The sequence below is a fragment of the Triticum aestivum genome, chromosome 5A (assembly GCF_018294505.1).
Source record: "Triticum aestivum cultivar Chinese Spring chromosome 5A, IWGSC CS RefSeq v2.1, whole genome shotgun sequence".
NCBI classification, from domain to species: Eukaryota; Viridiplantae; Streptophyta; class Magnoliopsida; order Poales; family Poaceae; genus Triticum; species Triticum aestivum.
The window spans coordinates 340571704-340589284 of record NC_057806.1 but is presented as its reverse complement, the minus strand read 5'-3'; positions in this window follow the sequence as shown (position 1 = coordinate 340589284).

The window sequence follows — 17581 nt, the reverse complement described above, 5'->3', positions numbered from 1 at the left end:
AATATAGAAAAGTATAAAGCACGACTCGTGGCAAAAGGATTTACACAAAGAGAAGGGATAGATTACAATGAGACATTTTCTCCAGTCTCATGTAAGGATTCCTTCAGAATCATAATGGCATTAGTTGCTCATTTTGATTTAGAATTACATCAAATGGATGTTAAGACGGCATTTCTGAATGGTGATTTAAAAGAAAATGTCTACATGAAACAGCCTAAGGGTTTTATCATGGAAGGCAAGGAAAATATGGGATGCCGCCTGAAGAAATCCATTTATGGATTAAGACAAGCCTCTCGGCAGTGGTATCTAAAGTTTAATCAAACGATTAAAAGTTTTGGATTTAAAGAAAATATTGAGGATAATTGCATTTATGCAAAGTTTAAAAATGGGAAATATATTTTCCTAATCTTGTATGTGGATGATATCCTGCTTGCTAGTAGTGATGTTAGTCTACTACAAGAAACAAAGAAATACTTATCCTCAAATTTTGACATAACAGATCTTGGTGAAGCATCATATGTTTTGGGCATAGAAATTCACCGAGATAGGAACAATGGAGTCTTAGGACTATCGCAGAAAGCATATTTAGAAAAGGTTCTTAAAAAGTATAACATGCATGCGAGTAAAGCCACACCTGCTCCTATAGTCAAGGGCGATAGTTTTGGGAAATTCCAATGTCCCAAGAACCAGTACGAGATCGATCAAATGAAAGCAGTACCATATGCTTCGGCAGTTGGCAGCTTACAGTATGCACAAGTGTGCACTCGCCCTGACTTAGCTTTATCACCGGGGTACTCGGTAGATATCAAGAGAATCCAGGCATGGAGCACTGGAAGATGGTAAAGAAAGCATTGCGTTATGCGCAAGGCACGAAGGACTACATGCTAATATACAGGAGAAGTGAATCCCTAGAGATAAAAGGGTATTCAGACGCAGATTTTGCGGGGGACAGAGATGATAGAAAATCCACGTCAGGATACGTCTTCACTCTCGCTGGGGGAGCTATTTCGTGGAAAAGCTCCAAACAGTCAATAGTTGCATCATCCACGATGTATGCAGAATTCATAGCATGCTTCGAAGCCACGGGGCAGGCGATATGGCTAAAGAAATTTGTACCCGACTTGAAAGTGGTAGATTGTATTCACAAACCACTAAAGATGTACTGCGACAACCAACCCGCGGTATTTTACGCTCACAACAACAAGTCGAGTAATGCTGCCAAAACAATAGAGATAAGGTATTATGTTGTGAAAGATAAAATCCAGGATCAAACTATAAGTCTCGAGCATATAAGGACAAAGTATATGCTTGCGGATCCGCTAACGAAAGGCTTACCACCCAATGTGTTCAAGGAACTGATAGCCGGCATGGGTTTAAAGGAAAGCCTTATGATTCCTGGATAGGCCCAAAAGGAACAGAATTTGCTCTGATCATAACGTATGTTGTAGCTGTATGATTCTAACGGCAATTAAGCTATGACGATGAAACATGCTCTATGTACCAATATGTGATGAAACAAATAAACTAGAAAGTATAAGGTTAAAAGTAAAAGTTGAGATCAAGGGGAGAATGTTAGGTTGATCTCTCCACCGAGTGGGCTCAACGGCCCATCGAGCCCTGATCTATCCGCGCCCTGATCGGGGGCGCCCAACCGTTCTATGGTTGGTGGGCCCCTGTGACCTGCGATATATAAAGAGGTGGGGGCTGGGGCGCACGGTACGAGGTTGACCGCGCCGCCAGACTCCCCACCGATATCCCCTTCCGATCTAGAGAAATCGCAGTGCTCACGGGAAGCACCACTGCCACCTCTCCATCTCGATCTCTCTGCTACCACCGGCCTCTACTTCACCATGGCCGGCTCTGGATCGAGCTCATCCGCACCAAAGGAAGGTAGGTGACCGGAAAGATCTAGCCTACATCGATCCAGTGGATCTAACAGGCCTGTCAGCCAGCTCATTGGAGGTCTCCGACGATGCCCCGACGATGAAGACGAGCTCCGACAACAAGTCGGCGCCCCTACCCACGCCGTTCCATGCCGGCTTGACCATGGAGCTTGTGCAGCCACACTTCAACAACGCCATGGCAGAGAAGGAGCCGTCATCGCAGTCGTTGTCGGCGTTCCCGCAGACGCAGGAGGAGGAGCGGTACAACCTCTCCTTCCTTGAGCAACGCCGGCTTGCGGAGGACTAAATGTATGGCGAGCTCGTGAGCGAGGAGGCCGTGGCAGTCATGACCACAAAGAACCCCAAATTCGTCGTTGAGCAGCGGGCGCCATACAAGACCGCACGAGCTCGCGCCGCCTGCAATGCGGTTGCGCAGGCGGTGCTAGCGGTGTAGGCGATCGCGGACGAGAACACAGGCAGCTGCACATCCTTCGCGCCACCAATGACGCTCCGTTGGCGCCGATTCCATGATGAGACGGCCCCGTTCACGTCGACCATAGACCTCACGTCCACCGACGACGAAGAGGTTGTAGACTCCGATGAGGAGTGGTAGGTCATGGGAGGCACTGATGCCGCGAGTCCCGTGGTCTGTGTCCCGTGTCCTTCTCTTCCTTGATGGCAACCGCACCTTCACTTTACGGGGCTTAGCCAGCTGCCGAACACAGACACGGCCGCCTGGCATGGGCATGGACGAGAACAATAATGACTCGAAGGACGGGCGCCACCTTAGATTTAGACTAGTTTTAGGTTTGATCGCTTTTGTTTAATGAAATATGTCAAAAATGTAATGAATGTGTTTCGGTTTAGATGAAATCATCCAATTTGCATGTAATTCGTCCGATTTGTTTAAAATAGGTTTGAAATGTATGCGGGCATGGTTGAATGACCGTCTCCTGTATCACCGTCCGTAGACGCGACCGTACGGGTGTCAGTGTTGGAGATGCCATAACATACTACTCAGACGGTCTAGCATCATGTGCTCGATTAAATGTCAATATAAGGAAAAACAGAATTTAAAATAAAATATTTAATTCTTTTACATAATTCTTAAATTATATTTCTAATTTGTACATTACTTAGAATTCTTGTAGCCTTAGCTTGAAAAGCAATGGTCTTATTTTCAAACAAGATTTACAAGTACAAAATTGACCTCATAGGGTAATTGCATGAAGTTGTCCAGATTTCTAAAGAACCCTATGTGTGAATCTCACTGTTCCATGGTTAATTGCATCTGACCTTGAGTTATTTTATTTTCTCTTTTCTTCTTTTTGTTTCACCCCTTTTAACATACTTTTGTTGTTCTATGATTTGCGGGTCAAAAATAAAAACCTTGAGTTATATTATGATTTCCCCAAAAGGACAGGTTCATTCCCTCTGAAGAAACAGATATAAAACCGCAAAAGCTCATAGCGAATATACTTAAGTGCAATGATAAGGTACGCAAAATACAAAATCAATTCTGTATTAAAAGGGCGAGCGATTGAGTCGCGGACACGAAGGTACTCGGGAACAATTATCGACCGGTTCAGTCCGGAATGGGCTCGTGATAGCACTACTAGTTATATATTTGGAGCTGGTGACTCATTCTACTTTGTCGTTTTGCACTTTGGTTGAGACTTTTATATGCCAAGGCAACACCGCACCAGCACAAAATCCCACCATTATGGTAATGTCGCTCGTAAGGTGACCATCACTTGCAACGGCAACCGCATAAATAAACTAATTTCATTTGGTCTTGTTTCCTTTCTCTTTAGCAAAGTTGGCTCAAGGAGCAGTCCATGTACTAATTAATTGGCCGTTTTTTCAAATGATTAAGAGCGTTTCCAAAGCGAACCCTCAAACTATGTGTATCTGCTCGAATAGCGTGATTCAGACGTATTTTGCCATCCAACGCGGTTCTGTATTCCACCGACTGGTTCAAATGCATATTTTTCCCGTAAATTGGAAGCAAACTAAAGGGCTTTGAGGAAGTCCGGACAAAAGCCACGTAGGACTCCGACACTCGGGCCCACTCAAATCCCCCTCCCGGTTCCTTTCTCTCTTGCCCTGCTCCCCCTTGCTTTGCATCTGCACCCACCTTCTCTGCCGCCGCCACTTTGTTGGGGAATGCAGTAATTTCAAAAAAAAATCCTACGTACATGCAAAATCCATCTAGGTGATGCATAGCAACGAGAGGGGAGAGTGTTGTCCACGTACCCTCGTAGACCGAAAGCGAAAGCGTTATGACAACGCGGTTGATATAGTCGTACGTCTTCACGATCCGACCGATCCTAACACCGAAGGTACGGCACCTCCGCGATCTGCACACATTTAGCTCGGTGACGTCCCACGAACTCTAGATCCAGCTGAGGTCGAGAGAGAGTTTCGTCAGCACGACGGCGTGATGACGGTGATGATGAAGTTACCGACGCAGGGCTTCGCCTAAGCACTACAACGATATGACCGAGGTGCAAATCTATGGAGGGGGCACCGCACACGGCTAAACAATCAACTTGTGTGTCTATGGGGTGCCCCCCTCCTCCGTATATAAAGGAGTGGAGGAGGGGGAGGGTCGGCCCTCTCATGGCGCGCCCAAGAGAAGGAAGAGGGAGAGAGAGGGAAGGAAAGGGGGGCCGACCCCCACCCAATTCGGATTGGGCTTGGGGGGGGAGGGCGCACCCTCCACCTTGGCCGCCTCCTCCTCTCTCCCACAAAGGCCCAATAAGGCCCATACACTCTTCGGGGGGTTCATGTAACCCCCCGGTACTCCGGTAAATGCCCGAACTCATCTGGAACCATTCCGATATCCAAACATACCCTTCCAATATATCAATCTTTATGTCTCGACCATACCGAGACTCCTCGTTATGTCCGTGATCATATCCGGGACTCCGAACTACCTTCGGTACATAAAACACATAAACTCATAATACCGATCGTCACCGAACGTTAAACGTGCGGACCCTACGGGTTCGAGAACTATGTAGACATGACCGAGACACATCTCCTGTCAATAACCAATAGCGGAACCTGGATGCTCATATTAGCTCCTACATATTCTACAAAGATCTTTATCGGTCAAACCGCATAACAACATACGTTGTTCCCTTTGTCATCGGTATGTTACTTGCCCGAGATTCGATCGTCAGTATCCTCATACCTAGTTCAATCTCGTTACGGGTAAGTCTCTTTACTCATTCCGTAATGCAACATCCCGCAACTAACTCATTAGTCACATTGCTTGCAAGGCTTATAGTGATGTGCATTACCGAGAGGGCCCAGAGATACCTCTCCGACAATCGGAGTGACAAATCCTAATCTCGATGTATGCCAACTCAACAAACACCATAGGAGACACCTGTAGAGCATCTTTATAATCACCCAGTTACGTTGTGACATTTGATAGCACACTAAGTGTTCCTCCGGTATTCGGGAGTTGCATAATCTTATAGTCATAGGAACATGTATAAGTCATGAAGAAAGAAATAGCAATAAACTAAACGATCATAATGCTAAGCTAACGGATGGGTCTTGTCCATCACATTATTCTCTAATGATGTGATCCCGTTCATCAAATGACAATGCATGTCCATGGCTAGGAAACTTAACCATCTTTAATTAACGAGCTAGTCAAGTAGAGGCATACTAGGGACACTCTGTTTGTCTATGTATTCACACATGTACTAAGTTTCCGGTTAATACAATTCTAGCATGAATAATAAACATTTATCATGATACAAGGAAATATGAATAACAACTTTATTATTGCCTCTAGGGCATATTTCCTTCACGCTTTACCTATTTGACCGCCACCCAGGCATCGCCGGACGTCCGCAACCACCACCCATCCGTCTGCTCGCCTTGTACTACGGATCCACCCACCAAGGATCCGTCCGCAGCCAGGTATCCTCTGCTCCCTGTTGACAACGTCCATGGCGGTCACCATGCCTGATAGGTGGTCGGTCAAATGCCATTGAGCTTATTTTCGAACTTCATGTCGTTCTTTTATAGTATGAAGGATGTCTGGGTACTCGAGCACAGAGGATGAGTTATTGTGCAATGTGTGGTCGGCCATATCCGGGATTTCGTAGACAGGAGTAGAAGGGGGCTCTTCTCACAGCGAATGCATGGTTTGTTTTATGCGTGAAAGCACATTGCGCTCTAAGACATGCACATCATTCTTGAACGCAATGTGAAGGCGTTACCATATCGATGATACATCATCCAGACCATGGTCACCAAGTTTTGTAAAGCAGTTGATGGGTTGGAGCAATGTGGCCATTGCGTGTGACAGCCGTGGACATCGTACTTATTGATTGATTCACTCATTCACTCAATGTTGCTCTGCACATTGTGTAATCTATACATGTTGCCATGATGTACCGCATGGTAGAGGGCAGACCATTTACGCACATACATAGTTGGATGAATCTCAAAGGGCAGTATGTGTGGGGACGACATGATCCATTCATGAAAAACTTGTTGAACATCCGGTTAATAAAAGTAGGAATTTGAACTATTGTTGTACTACACTTGTTTTCATGCTATGTATGAATGATTTGTGCTATTTTCTATCTGAATTTTGATGAATTCCGCTGTGTTTGATGAGTTTCGTCCAGTTAGTTGAAATATGGTTTGAAATGTATGCGGATAGCGTTGGATGGCCGTCTTCTGTATCCATGTCCATGACTGTTCCCTCTGTTCACGGACGGATGCAATGTCTGGTTTGTAGATGAGGATTGGAGATGCCCTAATCATTGTTAGAGCAAGTACAATAAGGTGACATAGGCAAGCTATAATGACTAAAATATTATTTCTTTACTTAGTTGGAGGGGAGAGAAGAGGAGAGAGAAGAGAAGCGGGCTCTTGGTTAGTAGCCGGCTCTAGCACGAGCCCCAAGATGCTTTGTGAGGTTGTAAGATGGGCCAACTACTAATAAAGTAGTACGCATATAAAACTTACTATTATACATGCTGGCTACATGATTGGCTATAAATAACATGGCAACTCCTTATAATCGATTGTTGGCTGTATTATTAACCACGCTCTTATCGTTGTTGAGACAACAAGAGAAAATGTGGCATTGTTTATTGCATAGTCCGAGTAGAAGGTGTGATTGGCTGGTTTATAATGTCCATCGTATACCCACAAAAACATCTCGATGTTGTTTCTTTCTAAATTTGTTTGATCGTCTCGTTGGAGCGTGATTTGATCCTATGTCAGAAGAGCATTAAGGGAGGCTTGGTCGATGTGTTGAGTCATGAGATTACTCGAGGCCGACTCCACACTCCTCTTCCTTGACATTGATTTGACTCTTACAAGCCTTCTCAACCTCATTTTTTTATGAAGGGAGGGTTTTATTAGCTTAAAATGGAGCATCAAGAGGATACAAACATAATGAGCACACATCTGACCCCTGCATAGCTAAGATGCATACAGTCAACATCAGCACACACAAGCACGCCAACAACTAGCAAAGTTATATAAAACCAAAGCTATGTGTAGGCGAGGAAAAAGAAAAAAATCTAAAGCGATCAGATCCATGGTCGGAAAACTGTAGCAATGACCATATTCGTACAAATCATCTCGTGACAACGCATGGACGATGAGTTTTCAATAGTAACACCTTCAAGAAGGAAGCGGCACTCATGCGCCGCTGTCACCGGATCCAACCATCAAGGTCAGAATCTAGGTTTTCACCCTAAAAAACAGTCTAAGCATATTCGAGCAATGCCTTCAACAAGGTAAACACGCAAAAAAGGTCACCATTGCCAGGTATAACCAACTCAGGTCAAACCTAGGCTTTCCCCCCGAAGCTCAAGGCCGGATGCACACAGCACCTGTAGGATCTAGAAGTAGATGTGTCTAGAGAGGGGGTGATTAGACACTTAATACTAAAGTTGCAATTTTTAAGCTTTTTCGGTTTAAGTGGAGTTTAGGCACAATTTCAACACACGCAATACATATCAAGCAAGCATGAAAAGAGTATATGAGCAGCGGAATGTAAAGCATGCAACTTGCAAGGATGTAAAGGGAAGGGTTTGGAGAGATCAAACGCAATGGGAGACACGGATGTTTTTCCCGTGGTTCGGATAGGTGTTGCTATCCTACATCCACGTTGATGGAGACTTCAACCCACAAAGGGTAACGGTTGCGCGAGTCCACACAGGGCTCCACCCACGAAGGGTAACGGTTGCGCGAGTCCACACAGGGCTCCACCCACGAAGGGTCCACGAAGAAGCAACCACCCACAAAGGGTCCACGAAGAAGCAACCTTGTCTATCCCGCCATGGCCATCGCCCACACAGGACTTGCCTCACTAGCGGTAGATCTTCACGAAGTAGGCGATCTCCTTGCCCTTACAAACTCCTTGGTTCAACTCCACAATCTTGTCGGAGGCTCCCAAGTGACACCTAGCCAATCTAGGAGACACCACTCTCCAAGAAGTAACAAATGGTGTGTAGGTAATGAACTCCTTGCTCTTGTGCTTCAAATGATAGTCTCCCCAACACTCAACTCTCTCTCATAGGATTTGGATTTGGTGGAAAGAAGATTTGAGTGGAAAGCAACTTGGAGAGCCTAGAGATCAAGATTCATATGGTAGGAATGGAATTTCTTGGTCTCAACACATGAGTAGGTGGTTCTCTCTCAGAACATGTGAGTTGGAATGGTGTATGTGTTCTGATGGCTCTCTCTCGAATGAAGAGGGGGTGGAGGGGTATATATAGCCTCCACACAAAATCCAACCGTTACACAGTTTTCCAATCCCGGTGGGACCGAATCACAAACTCGGTCGGACCGAAAAGGTAAACCTAGTGACCGTTAGAGATTTTGGTGGGACTGACTGGATCAACTCGGTGGGACCGATGTGCTAGGGTTAGGGTAAATCCAAAACTCGGTTTGACCGATTACTCAAACTCGGTGGGACCAATTTGGGTAATAAGTGAAACTGAGATTTGGCCAAGCAAACTCGGTGGAACCGATTGCATATCTCGGTGGGACCGAGAATATTGCAATGGGTAACAAAGAGTTTGCAAGCCCATCTCGGTGAGACCGAGATCTCATCGGTGAGACCGAACTAATTAGGGTTTGGCAGTGGCTTATGACAAGTGAAACTCGGTGGCGCCGGATAGGAGGAATCGGTAGGACCGAGTTTGGCTTAGGGTTTAGGTCATAAGTGGAAGTGGGAAAGTAGCTGAGGGTTTTGGAGCATATCACTAAGCACATGAAGCAAGAGGCTCATTAAGCAACACCTCATCCCTCCTTGATAGTATTGGCTTTTCCTAAAGACTCAATGTGATCTTGGATCACTAAAATGTAAAATGAGGAGTCTTGAGCTTGAGGCTTTAGCCAATCCTTTGTCCTTAGCATCTTGAAGGAGTTCCCACAACCTTTAGTCCATGCCACTCCATTGTTGAACTTATCTGAAACATGCTAGATCGAAATGTTAGTCCAACAAGAGATATGTTGTCATCAATTATCAAAACCACCTGGGGAGCACTTGTGCTTTCAATCTCCCCCTTTTTGGTAATTGATGGCAACATACATCAAAGCTTTAGATAAAGATATAAAGAGCAGCAAGTAAAGCTTTGGAAGGACATGTAACAAGCATAGGCTCCCCCTACATGTATGCACTCATGTAAATATGAAATATAGAGGCATGTGAGAGCATAACCATGACAGAGTAGGCAATGTGTTACATGCATCTTGGCCATATGCATCAGAGCAAAAGATTATCAAGGAAAATACCTTCATGCTCATGAGTCCTTCTTGCAACAGTATGTACATAAGCAAGAACTCATCATACTCATGATTTTGATGCATATACTTACCTTGTGGTCTTGAGTTGGCTTAGGATGGAATGAACCTGCACAAACAAGGTTAGATAACACAGGTACATCCATTAGCCAGAGCAAACAAAAGAAACCACAAGAATACCAAGACTGGGATGACATGTAGAGAGTGAGTACAAGGTACCACATTGGATTCAACATGTTCCCAAGAATAAAGATATGCAATGAATTTGACTGATTTCTTTCCCTTAGGTGTCTTGCTCCCCCTGAATCTTACATGGGATATTGGGAGAAGATAGGAAACAGAAAATCAGGGCTGAAAGATATGAATAGAACTTAATTCAAATGAGTTCATATGAACATGTATTTCCCCCAAAAAGACATGTGGCATCTCTCCTCTTGAACGTCAAGCATCTGGGATCCTTGAGTATTCTCTCCCCCTTGGAGATTTCTTTCTCCCCCTTAATATATGGGATCCTTGAGTATTCTCTCCCCCTTAGTACTTTCTCCTTTGTAGGTGATAAGCTTTTGATGTGATCTCTCTCTCTCTCCCTGATGATAAGCTTTGATGTGATCTCTCTCTCCCCCTTTGACATCAATTTCCAAGAAGGTTTTTCCTGGAATCCGTCGAATAGGTTTGGTCCTTGAGATTCATTACAAAGCAGGGAATAAAACTGTGATGCTTGTAGAGGACAAGATTCATTGAGTGGAGCTGGATCAGAAGAAATATAGAGCAAGTGGCAAACTGTTTTTCCTGTTGCGAAGTCGGTGGCACCGAGTGGTATGTTTCGGTGGCACCGAAAAGATTCGGTTGGACCGAAAATTACAAGTCGGTGAAACCGAGTTCACACAGAGAAAAACACTTGTCACCTCAGCTCACTAGACATGTAGGATCTTACAAAGATTTGCAATGAATTACCTGAAGGATTTGCAAGGAATTAAATGCAGAAAATGCAGAACATAAACAAAGAGAAGAAACTGAAAGATCTAGATGAAGTTTTTTTTTGAAAAAGAGAAAGAAAATAAACATGCATGAGACAAATGCAATAACACAGAAAAGAACACAAGAGAACTTCATCTAGGGTTACCATTTTTCATTTAAGCATCTTGATGTATTCACATCTTGTTGAGTTGCTTTGACTCATGTCTTGGAGTAAAGCTTCTCTAAGATGGAATAACATACCTTGGGTGGTGGTGTGGTTCTTGCTCATGTAGTTGAACTTGTGTGGGTGCTCAAGGTTGATGTATCTCATCAAGAGTTGGGAGCACCACTTGGAGTTTGAGTTCATCTACCTACATGGGTTAGTTCTTGCAAGGAAGAGCACTTGTGTATCCAAAAATGACAATCATGAGGCTTAACATAGAATTTGTCAAAGGATATGTTTGAATGGTTTTGTGCTTCCTTGTCTTCAACCACTATTGTGTAGAGTCTTGGTCTTGTAGAGATTGCTCAAGATGTGAGTGAGTCGCAATCTCATGGAATTAGATTCAACCAAGCACCTACATGGGTTAGACAACATGCAAGGTGCAAATATATCCAAGACATAAGATAGTTATCATAAGAGATATATCATGGATTAGTCATAAGCTCATGTCTTGCATGTGTCCAATGGAGTTTCTACTCCAAGTTCGAAGCATCAATGATGTTCAATTCTCCTCTCAACCTGCAAAACACTTTCTCATCAAGTGGTTTAGTGAATATATCCACTAATTGCTTATCGGTGCGAACATGCTTAAGATTGATGTCACCCTTAGCAACATGATCTCGAATGAAATGATGACGAACTTCAATATGCTTAGTTCGAGAATGTTGTACAGGATTATGACCAATTTTGATAGCACTTTCATTGTCACAAAGCAGTGGAACATGTTTCACATAAGTCCCATAATCTTTAAGAGCTTGGGTCATCCAAAGTAATTGAGCACAACATGAACCAGCGGCAATGTATTCCGCTTCGGCGGTGGATAAGGATACCGAGTTTTGTTTCTTGGAAGACCAAGACACAAGAGATCTGCCAAGAAATTGACAAGTACCCGAAGTAGACTTTCTATCAACCTTGTCTCCGGCATAATCCGAGTCAGAATAGCCAACAAGATCAAGAGAAGACCTCTTAGGATACCAAATGCCAAAATTTGGCGTATGGATTAAATATCTCACTATTCTTTTCACAGGCTTAAGATGACAATCTTTAGGAGCAGCTTGATATCGTGCACACATGCACACACTTAGCATAATATCGGGACGTGAAGCACATAGGTATAACAATGAACCAATCATAGAGCGATAAACCTTTTGATCAACCGGTTCACCATCTTTGGTTAAATCATTATGTCCACTACTAGGCATGGGTGTAGACATACCTTTGCATTCTTGCATATTGAACTTCTTGAATAAGTCCTTGGTGTACTTTGTTTGAGAGACAAATGTGCCTTCCTTAGTTTGCTTGATTTGCAACCCGAGAAAGAATTTGAGTTCACTCATCATAGACATCTCAAACTTCTCTGACATTAGCTTTCCAAACTTTTCACTAAAGAGAGGGTTAGTTGAACCAAATATGATATCATCAACATAAATTTGGCATACAAATAGTTCTCCATTAACCCTTTTAGTAAAAAGAGTAGAATCAATTTTACCAATTTCAAAACCACTTGTAGTAAGGAACTTGGTCAAGCATTTATACGAAGCTCTAGGAGCTTGTTTAAGACCATAAAGAGCTTTGTGAAGTTTGTAAACATGATTTGGTTTCTTAGGATTGATAAAGCCGGGAGGTTGTTTGACATAAACTTCGTCCTCTATTTCACCATTTAGAAAAGCACTTTTAATGTCCATTTGGTACAAGGTGATATTATGGTGATTAGCATAGGCAAGTAAGATGCGAATGGACTCAAATCTAGCAACGGGAGCATACGTCTCACCATAGTCCATACCTTCGACTTGTGTGTACCCTTGGGCGACGAGACGTGCTTTGTTGCGAACCACTTGTCCATCTTCATCTTGCTTGTTGCGAAACACCCATTTGGTACCAATGATGTTGTGGTTGTTGTCGGGCTTCTCGACCAATGTCCAAACTTGATTTCTCTCAAAATTATGTAGCTCTTCATGCATGGCGTTTATCCAATCCGGATCTTCCAATGCTTCTTCAACCTTCATAGGTTCAATGCTAGAGATGAATGAATAGTTTTCACAAAAGTTAGCTAAACGAGTTTTTGAGCGAGTGATTCTCCCGGTTTGTATATCATTGAGGATTTGCTCGACGGGATGATCTTTGGCAATTCTTGCTCGAACTCGTGAGAGCTTTTGCTTGGGTCTTCGTTGAACATCTTCTTCATCTTGTTCTTCTTCTTGGCCTTCTTCATTGTTGACGTCGTCGTTCTCTTGTCGTGGTGGAGAAGGAGGTTGTTGATGTTCGTCTTGACGTATTTCCTCGTTTTCTTCATCTTGGTGTGTCCCACTTGTGGATGCTTCCGTGTAGATTCTTGGTTCACCTTGTCGTGAAGTAGAAGCTTCCACTTGGACGGATGAAGTACTCTCATTCACCTCCGTTGGATGAATTTTGCCAATGGACAAGTCTTGAATTGCTTCTGAAGGGTCTTTGTCTCCTACATCAATTGGCAATTGCTCTACTTGCGAGCCATTAGATTCATCAAACTTCACATCTACCGTCTCTTCAACCTTTCGGGTGAAATTGTTGTAGACACGGTAAGTGTGAGAGTTTGAGCCATAACCAAGTAGAAAACCTTCATGAGATTTAGGAGCAAACTTTGAACGACGATGCTTATCAAGAATGTAGCACTTTGAGCCAAATACTCGAAAGTATCCAACTTGGGGTTTGTTACCGGTGAGAAGCTCGTATGCCGTCTTGCCGAGTAGCTTGTGAAGATATAAGCGATTTGTTGCGTGACAAGCTGTCTCAACCGCTTCTGCCCAAAAGTGTTTTGGCGTCTTGTATTCATCAAGCATCGTTCTTGCCATTTCGATGAGCGTCCGGTTCTTCCTCTCAACAACTCCATTTTTTTGAGGTGTGTACGTAGCCGAGAACTCGTGTGAAATCCCTTCTTCGTCAAGAAATGTGTCCACATTTGCGTTCTTGAACTCCGTTCCATTGTCACTCCGAACCTTCTTGATCTTCACATCAAACTAATTTTGGGCCTTCCTAGCGAAGTTTCTGAAGATCTTCTGGACCTGCAACTTGTCATTAAGAAAGAACACCCACGTAAATCTTGAAAAATCATCAACTATAACTAGACCAAAAGAATTTCCACCGAGACTCTTGTAGGCGTTGGGACCAAAAAGATCCATGTGAAGTAGCTCGAGTGGCCTCCTTGTGGTCATGATGTTCTTCACGGGATGTCTTCCTCCAACCTGTTTACCTGCTTGACAAGCACTGCAAAGTCTATCCTTATCAAATATGACATCGTTGACTCCAAGGATATGATTTCCTTTAATAAGCTTGTCAAGGTTTCTCATGCGAACGTGACCTAGTCGTCTATGCCACAACCATCCTTTTGAGGATTTAGCAACAAAGCAATTTTTAGGTTGTGCCTTTTTAGAGAAATCGACAATGTAAAGATCACCTCTACGCATACCGGTAAATACCATTTTATGATTGTCTCGACGAAATACTTGGCAATCTACCTCAGTAAATAGGACATTCAAACCGAAATCAGCAAGTCTAGATACTGAAAGTAAGTTGTAGCCAAGAGATTCAACAAGCATGACATTTTGAATGGAACTATCATGTGAGATGGCCACCTTACCAAGGCCAACCACTTTACCCTTTGAATTATCACCAAAGGTGACATATTTTCGAGGGCCATCATTTTCAGCAAGCTCACGAAACATCTCTTCATCTCCGGTCATATGATCAGTACATCCACTATCAAGAACCCATTCCTTTCCTCCTGATTCATATCCCCAAAGATTTGCCATAAGACCGAAATGTCTCATTGCATTATCAAGATCGAAGTCACTATCATCATCATCATATTCATGTTCATCATGATCTTGTGACTCACCATTTCCTAGAGTGGGTAATTCATTAGATAAATGATCATCAAAGTGGTCACTTTCATGAATTTTTATAGCTTTGAATATGATATCATTAATGATTCCAACATCTCCTCTACTCAAGGCAATAGATTTATGGAGAATTTCATCCAAAGTTTTCAAGGAATGATCGGGAAATCGTTCCTCAAGAAATTTCCATATAGTATAGGCACAATTTTGAGTAGGCAAACTAGCAATCAAATTTTTGGGTAGGATGAGCTCAATAGTTCTAAGATTGCGAATCTAATGATGAGCTCAATAGTTCTAAGATTGCGAATCATGTCAATATCTTCATCTAGGGTAGGATGCAAAGGATCAATATGAAGTGCACAAGGGCTAGCAATATACTTGTTCACATGATATTGATTGAACATTACAAGCATCTCATTTTTCCACTCATGAAAATACTCTCCATCAAGAATAGGCACTTTATGTCTAAGACTCCCTAATGTAGACACATCCATCTTCCTCCAATGGTGATTAGACCAAGGCAATGGAGACCAAAGCTCTGATACCACTTGTAGGATCTAGAAGTAGATGTGTCTAGAGGGGGGGGTGATTAGACACTTAATACTAAAGTTGCAATTTTTAAGCTTTTTCGGTTTAAGTGGAGTTTAGGCACAATTTCAACACATGCAATACATATCAAGCAAGCATGCAAAGAGTATATGAGCAGCGGAATGTAAAGCATGCAACTTGCAAGGATGTAAAGGGAAGGGTTTGGAGAGATCAAACGCAATGGGAGACACGGATGTTTTTCCCGTGGTTCGGATAGGTGGTGCTATCCTACATCCACGTTGATGGAGACTTCAACCCACAAAGGGTAACGGTTGCGCGAGTCCACACAGGGCTCCACCCACGAAGGGTAACGGTTGCGCGAGTCCACACAGGGCTCCACCCACGAAGGGTCCACGAAGAAGCAACCACCCACAAAGGGTCCACGAAGAAGCAACCTTGTCTATCCCACCATGGCCATCGCCCACACAGGACTTGCCTCACTAGCGGTAGATCTTCACGAAGTAGGCGGTCTCCTTGCCCTTACAAACTCCTTGGTTCAACTCCACAATCTTGTCGGAGGCTCCCAAGTGACACCTAGCCAATCTAGGAGACACCACTCTCCAAGAAGTAACAAATGGTGTGTAGGTAATGAACTCCTTGCTCTTGTGCTTCAAATGATAGTCTCCCCAACACTCAACTCTCTCTCATAGGATTTGTATTTGGTGGAAAGAAGATTTGAGTGGAAAGCAACTTGGAGAGCCTAGAGATCAAGATTCATATGGTAGGAATGGAATTTCTTGGTCTCAATACATGAGTAGGTGGTTCTTTCTCAGAACATGTGAGTTGGAATGGTGTATGTGTTCTGATGGCTCTCTCTCGAATGAAGAGGGGGTGGAGGGGTATATATAGCCTCCACACAAAATCCAACCGTTACACAGTTTTCCAATCCCAGTGGGACCGAATCACAAACTCGATCGGACCGAAAAGGTAAACCTAGTGACCGTTAGAGATTTCGGTGGGACTGACTGGATCAACTCGGTGGGACCGATGTGCTAGGGCTAGGGTAAATCCAAAACTCGGTTTGACCGATTACTCAAACTCGGTGGGACCGATTTGGGTAATAAGTGAAACTGAGATTTGGCCAAGCAAACTCGGTGGAACCGATTGCATATCTCGGTGGGACCGAGAATATTGCAATGGGTAACAAAGAGTTTGCAAGCCCATCTCGGTGAGACCGAGATCTCATCGGTGAGACCGAACTAATTAGGGTTTGGCAGTGGCTTATGACAAGTGAAACTCGGTGGCGCCGGATAGGAGGAATCGGTAGGACCGAGTTTGGCTTAGGGTTTAGGTCATAAGTGGAAGTGGGAAAGTAGCTGAGGGTTTTGGAGCATATCACTAAGCACATGAAGCAAGAGGCTCATTAAGCAACACCTCATCCCTCCTTGATAGTATTGGCTTTTCCTAAAGACTCAATGTGATCTTGGATCACTAAAATGTAAAATGAGGAGTCTTGAGCTTGAAGCTTTAGCCAATCCTTTGTCCTTAGCATCTTGAAGGAGTTCCCACAACCTTTAGTCCATGCCACTCCATTGTTGAACTTATCTGAAACATGCTAGATCGAAATGTTAGTCCAACAAGAGATATGTTGTCATCAATTATCAAAACCACCTGGGGAGCACTTGTGCTTTCAGCACCACTATCCAAGTCACAAATGTGTCGTCGCCCCCACTTTTCCGCGATCCCAGCAGCTACATGCGATGCGACCACCACCACCGCACAACCATCCCTTTGCGTCAAGTCTTGGTCCAAATTTTACATCTCATCGTCGAAATCAATCATCGGGTCTGAAGAGATGAACCCTCTTAAAAACCTTTCGATGACCCTGCCCGTCATGAAGCCACATGAGGTCACTATAGCACATCTGCAGCTACCACCATCAACCGAGCAGGTCTTGATTGATACATAGGTAGAGGCAGAAGGTTTCAGTAGCATTCGGGTCGCTCGCCGGAGCCCATCTGAAATTGACCGAAAACCTCCCAGATCGGAGCCTCCCAAATCATAGTCTCCCAGATCCAGAGTCGCCAGAGCACGCCACCTCGCTGTCTTCATGCCCTCGATGCCTCCATGCATGCCCTGCATCTAGCCGGAGCCAAGCCGCACGAGGAGACGGGGCCGAAGCCGCACGAAGACGCCCCGCCGTCATATCAGAGGCGATCGGGCGTCAAGTCATTGTAGTAGGTTTTCCGTGCAATACACGCGAGAGTGTTGTGTTGTTGCACCGTGCTGCCATGGGCTTCCACATCTCGCTGATGAGATCC